Source organism: Electrona antarctica (genome assembly GCF_951216825.1).
Source record: "Electrona antarctica genome assembly, chromosome: 7".
Lineage (NCBI taxonomy): Eukaryota > Metazoa > Chordata > Actinopteri > Myctophiformes > Myctophidae > Electrona > Electrona antarctica.
Window position 1 is genome coordinate 31,675,795 of NC_136812.1, and position 6,000 is coordinate 31,681,794.

Here is a 6,000-nt window from a genome sequence, read left to right on the forward strand (position 1 = left end):
TGTGTGTGTGTGTGTGTGTGTGTGTGTGTGCGTGCGTGCGTGCGTGCGTGCGTGCGTGCGTGCGTGCGTGCGTGCGTGCGTGCGTGCGTGCGTGTGTATTTGGCTTAACATTTAAGAGTGTGAGTAGCACACGTTTGGATTAACATTCTTTCCGTCTTTATTCACTTTAGGGGTATGAAGGTATGTTCATGAGTGGCAGTGGTGGAAAGTACATTTACTCAGGTAATTACATTAAGTACAACTTTGCGGTACTTTTACTTTACTTTACTATTCTTCTTCTACTCCATTGCATCTCAGAGGAAACTATTCCACTGTTTACTCCACTACACTTGTTTTAGTTACTATAGCTACTTTGCTGTTTTTTGTCTCCACCAGGCCGAAGGCATGGAGAGAGAGTATGTTTTGCAGTCCGTGTGTGTGTCCGTCCGTCCCTCCGTCCGTCCGTCCGTTACCAGCTAATCTCCGTTAACCCGGTCGATGCCAAACTTTGCACACACACTCCCTGGATGCCAACGATGAACCTCTGCCCCACATTTTCCACCATGAGGCAGATTTTTTTTACCTATAACTGCACCGATCTGCGTGAAACGTTGCATGCACACTCCCTAGAGGCCAAGGACAAACCTTTGACCTGCATTTTTCACATCTGCCTTTTATAGCGCCACCAGGAGGCTGACTTTTGTAAAACACATTTTTTGATATTAGACCTTTGATTCTGTCCAAAAATCGCGCAAATTGTTACACAGTATCTCTATAGTCATGTGCTCAACACGGATCCGTCCGAAATTTCATATTCCATCCTAATTGGCTATTATTGGCTTTCAAAGTTTGCAGAATTAGCCCATTTTGAACAAAAAGCCTCAAATCATGAACGTAGTGTGCAATTTACGTGTTCTTACTAGTCTGAGGAATATATCCCACCCTTTTCACATTGGCCTGTTATAGCGCCACCAACACATTTTTGTAACAAAATGCCTCAAATCATCCAATTGCCATCAAAGGCATATGTAGAAATGGCACCCTTTTCACATTGGCCTATTATAGCGCCACCATTAGGCCACAACCTAGGGTCACTTTTTCTAGTTATTATTGTTACGAAAGCCCTATTCTTCTATCTAGAAGCTCACATATCACATTGTTGTGAGCTTGTAGATCTTAAAAAGGCGTGTGTATGAGACCAGTACATTTACTTTTGTTAATGTTTGAATAAAAGGCTTTTATTTGTAACAGAAAATTCACCATTGTGGTATTGCTAATATTATATAAGTAACGATCTGAGTACTAGTGGCCTGTTCAACGGTTCCCCCAGCACCTCTGGACCGGTTCCCAGAGAACCAGAGAATGGAAACCAAATCCAAGAATGGCATTCAGGCCCAGCGATGGGACAGGAGGTTATGAGCTCATCAGTGGCCAATAAGGCAACCTCCCGGAGCCTCCATCATCGTGGACCCATATGGTTCTGTTTTTGGGAAGTTGGAAACTCCCACGGAACCTAATCTACCTCACGCCCCAACAGCATGATGGAAGGTGAAAGGCCAGTGTGGAGAACAGCATGAGGAGGCAGGCTGTTTCACCATGGCCTCCCTGTTTTGGGCACTCCATTTAGGCCAAATCCTTAAGAAAAAAAAGCTAAAATAGCAGATCTACAAGCTCACAATGTGTTGTGATGCATTGTGAGCCTGTAGACTGGTTATTTTCACCATTCATCGTTACCAAAGTATGTATAGGGCTTAAAGGGGCAAGAAACCCTAGGCTAATTTTGTATTTTTATTTTTTTTAAGATTTCTTTTGGATTGGTTTCTTTTTATTGATATTGGGAGAGATGAAAGTAGGCTGACAGGAAATGCCGAGAGATGGGGGCATGACACGCAGTAAAGGCCGTCGGGATCAGGAGTCGAACCCACGGCACACTGCCAGACTGGATTACCAGCCAAGGTGCCCAGACAGCTACACCAGCCACCCAGGCCAATTTTGTAGTTTATTTTTCAGTTCAGGTTAAAAACTACAGCAGATTAAAAACATGGCAGGCTAGCAAACAACGCAGATTCAGCTAAATGAATGAAAATGAATAAATGAATAATGGGTGTGTTTGATTTAGGTCAGAGCCATGGGTGTGCCAGTGTGTATAAGCATAGCCAGTAGTCAACAGGTGTTGGCACACCTACATCTAACACACCCTTTATCAATTTGATCAGCTGATGCTGTGTTGCTTACCTCACGGTGTACTATTGTACTTACTGCTTTATGCAGCCTGCTGTTTTTTCTTTTCTTTTCTTTTTTTTTACACCATGTTGTAGTTTTTTAACCTGAACTGTAGAACAAATTAAACAAAATCATCCTATGAGCCTTTAAGTGGTTAACCCCATGTTTTCACATGTGTTATTAGAAGCATAGGGAAATAACTGAGGAAGAGGACAGGGGAGAGAGCTTGGCATGAGCTACATTCAGACTGGTGCATTTACTATATATGGACAGATTTCTGGTTTAGGCTCTCGACCACCGGGGTAACCACTCAATATTGATGATGTCCGCTTTTTTTCTCAACGCATTCCTCATTTCAGTGCCATTATGTCATTGTAGATGTTGCTACGGGTGTTCCAACTTCCAAGCCACATGTTCAGTACTGCTTCATGTTAGCTGTTTGTGCCAAAAAGGTCAAGCTTTTCAGTTCATCATTGTGTCTGCCGCACTGTCAGCTATGATGATAGAACAAGCTATCCAGAGTTCTGAGCCAGACAGACCCGTCTGAGCTGCTAATAGCAGGAAACAGGCCCGGTTGTTGTATTACTGGAAGTTATAGACATTAGGAAAAAAAGAAACTGGATTATGTCCACGTAAAGTGGATATTCACTTCCATTTTAAGGTCAGCGTTCTATAAAAGTGTGTGGTAGCTGAATGCCTAAACACTGAGGGAATGCTGGTTAAAAGGAACACTTCACGTGAAAATGTTTTTTTTCTTTTTACAAACGACGCGTGCACACGCTGTGCATCGTACGCAGCAAATGTGAACTCAGCTGTGTTGGTACCCCACGCGTACGCCTGGACGTGTGCCTCGTTAGTGCATGAGAATGTTTAACCTGGAATTATTTTGAATAATAAAAGTTTCTGGGAAAATGTGGTGTTTTGGAAGCAAATGAGGACATGGACTGGATACAAGACACATGGATTATAGTGTGTGTGAGAGAGCTCTGAGAGGTTTGTCTTATTGGCCACTGATGAGCTCATATAACCCAACGCCGGGCCTGTAGAAAGCCATTCTTGGAACATTATTAACAGATTTTTTGAGTGGTGTAAACCACTCCTACAACTGGCTTTGTTAGTCTGTGCAGAAAAAATGAGCATGGTTGCTATGTTCACCCTGTTCACCCGGGTGTGATTTCATTACGTCAGACATGATTTCATTACGTCAGACAGGCTATATAAGACCTTACACCACTCAGTTCACACGGGTGTGATTTTTTTATAGAGTTCTTGCTGTTGTCGGTGTCCTGGACACCTATTTTCTTAATTTCATCAAGCATACTCTTTGTAATTGTAATTTGGTGACGTATTAATTTAGGATTTGTTCAATGAATTTCCTTACTGAAGGTAAAATGTTGTCTCCAGATTGTAAAAGGTATTCTGTGCTTTATTATCTCCCTCTATTTATGTTTTTGGGTGATGTTGTAAAACATGACACAGCAGAGAGACTGTCACTGGCTGGCCAACATTAAACAGAAAGGAAGGAAGGAAAAGAATCTGGAATCTGAGGAATTCTGGGTCAGACACTGTTTATGGAAATGAACAATCTGTGGAGTCGGGCCAGTTTCCGGGAAAAGGAACACCAGCTCTCCAGACTATCTTTACAGTATCACATCGGTACCACTAATATTTTACACTGCTGCTGCTGGCACATGTCCATGATCTGCTGTCAGCAAGACTTAAGTTGAGAGATGGCAGTATACATAGAAATGAATATGCTGCAATATTTTCAGAAATACAGTATAGTGTGTATTAGGGATAATTACCGTAACTCTTAAATTAAGCCTAATACGATAAATGAACTATTGATTTATGAAAAGATGTGCTGCGGAAGGTAGTTATGAAATATGTTGCTTGAAATAACAAATAGCATCTTTTGGAAAAAGCTATGAGACAATTAAGCGATTGGTGGAACACTGATGCTGTCACTGGAAGCACAAGACTAGACGATTACTTTAATATCCTGTTACTGGCTCAAAATCATCAGCAAGATAGGTCATTGCTTCCATTGCTTTTACGTGTGATTTTGCCCTTTAAAATGGTGTGAAAGTGGAAAAATATGCGAGTCCATTTAAGTCTGCTTGTCTCTTTGATATGCATTTCTAGTTTACTTTACTAACTGACACAAGTGATTTGATTAACTAGTTTCATCTGTTAAGAGAATGTGAATTGTTGTAAACTGAGACAAGTCTTACAGAACCCAGAACAGAGAGGAAGGAGAGAGAGCATGTCCAAAATGGACCCCACGACAAGAAGTCTCCTCTTTCATCACTGAAAATAATGTAACACCAAATATACGGTACCCATCCCAATGACTGTAGTAATTTTTCTTCTGAATAATATAAAAGGAAACATGTATGGGAAGTGGACTTAGCCACAGGAACTGTGCAAACAAAGAAAAATATGCAAAAGGGTGCTGTAAAACATGCCCAAAATGCTGACAATCTGGAACATCATGGTGTTAAAGCACCATACCGCTGGTCTGGCATGTTCAGCCCAATGAGTATGACTCATGGTATACTGGACATGACTGCAAAACCCTTTTCAAAGCATTTACTGCATGAATTGTATTCCATTCATTTCAGAACTGTAAGGTATGATGCAATTATGCAATTATTCAGGCAGGTTCTGTAACATTAATGTTAATGACGATGCGATAAAGTGTTTTTTTTCCCACCATGAATAAAGCCTAAGCCATTGGCATCAACTATATGAATGGTTTGATGTAAAACACATTTCTGTATCATTTATTCATCATATCCCAGACTCATACTGGCCTTTAACCACTGTTTCCAGATGTGCTTTTCATTTGGCATTTTTCAGTTGTTAAATGTTTCCAGTGCCATTGTGCTATACATTAATTCCAGAATCACCATAGATAGAATCAATCACTTTCATAGTCCAGTGGAATAGTCACACTGTGACTAGTAGTTCGCTGTCAAATCGATGCTCTACTGGTGATAGATAGTAAATGGACTGCATTCATATGTCGCCGATCTAGTCTTTCTGACCCTTCAAAGCGCGTTACGTGCGTTACTTCACAAAGTTCACATTCACCCATTCACATACACCGATGGCGAAGGAAACAATGCGAGGCACCAACCTGCTCATCAGGAGCAGTTTGGGGTTCAGTATCTTGCTCAAGGACACTTCGACAGACAGCCAAGAGGAGCCGGGGATCGAACCTGGAAACTTCAGATTCAAAGACGGCCGCTCCACCTCCTGAGTGCCTACTGGTCTGAATTTGATTTGATTTTATAATGTAAAGATGTCGCTGGGCTCTCTTTTTCTTTTTCACTTTCAATTGACATTGCTTTCATGTGAATTAACCTACAGTAGCCTGCCTGGGTTGCCTACTCGCCTTATAGCGGTGTGATGGACAATTTCAAACCACACCTTTAAATGGTTTGTAGAGAGAATTAGGGGAGAAAAACGGGGAGTAAAATTGTCTAGATGGGGGCTTTAATGTCTGTTATTAGGCCTGTTCACTGTCCTCCAACATCTGACTGAGAAAGGTCACACCTGACTGCATAATGAAATGAGGTGCGATCGGTTACCAGTCACACAGCACCTCAACAAGCTAGAGACCTGAAATAGATGTAGCAGCTTACCTTTTAAATATAGTGTTATTACCGTTTACCACTGCACCATCGAACGCTTGTTAAGCGCACTCCAACTGAATTTCCATTTGCGCACGTTTGTGCTTTGAATCGTGCCCAGTCGGCATGGTTTTATAACGGTGTTCAGAATGGCCAAATC

At 41.6% G+C, this 6,000-nt stretch overlaps 1 protein-coding gene across 2 annotated transcripts in view; it reads right to left on the reverse strand.

The window, feature by feature from the left end:
• The window catches only part of cpeb2 (cytoplasmic polyadenylation element binding protein 2), a 34,108-nt gene that overhangs the window by 22,322 nt on the left and 5,786 nt on the right, over positions 1–6,000 (reverse strand). The window lies entirely within an intron of this gene.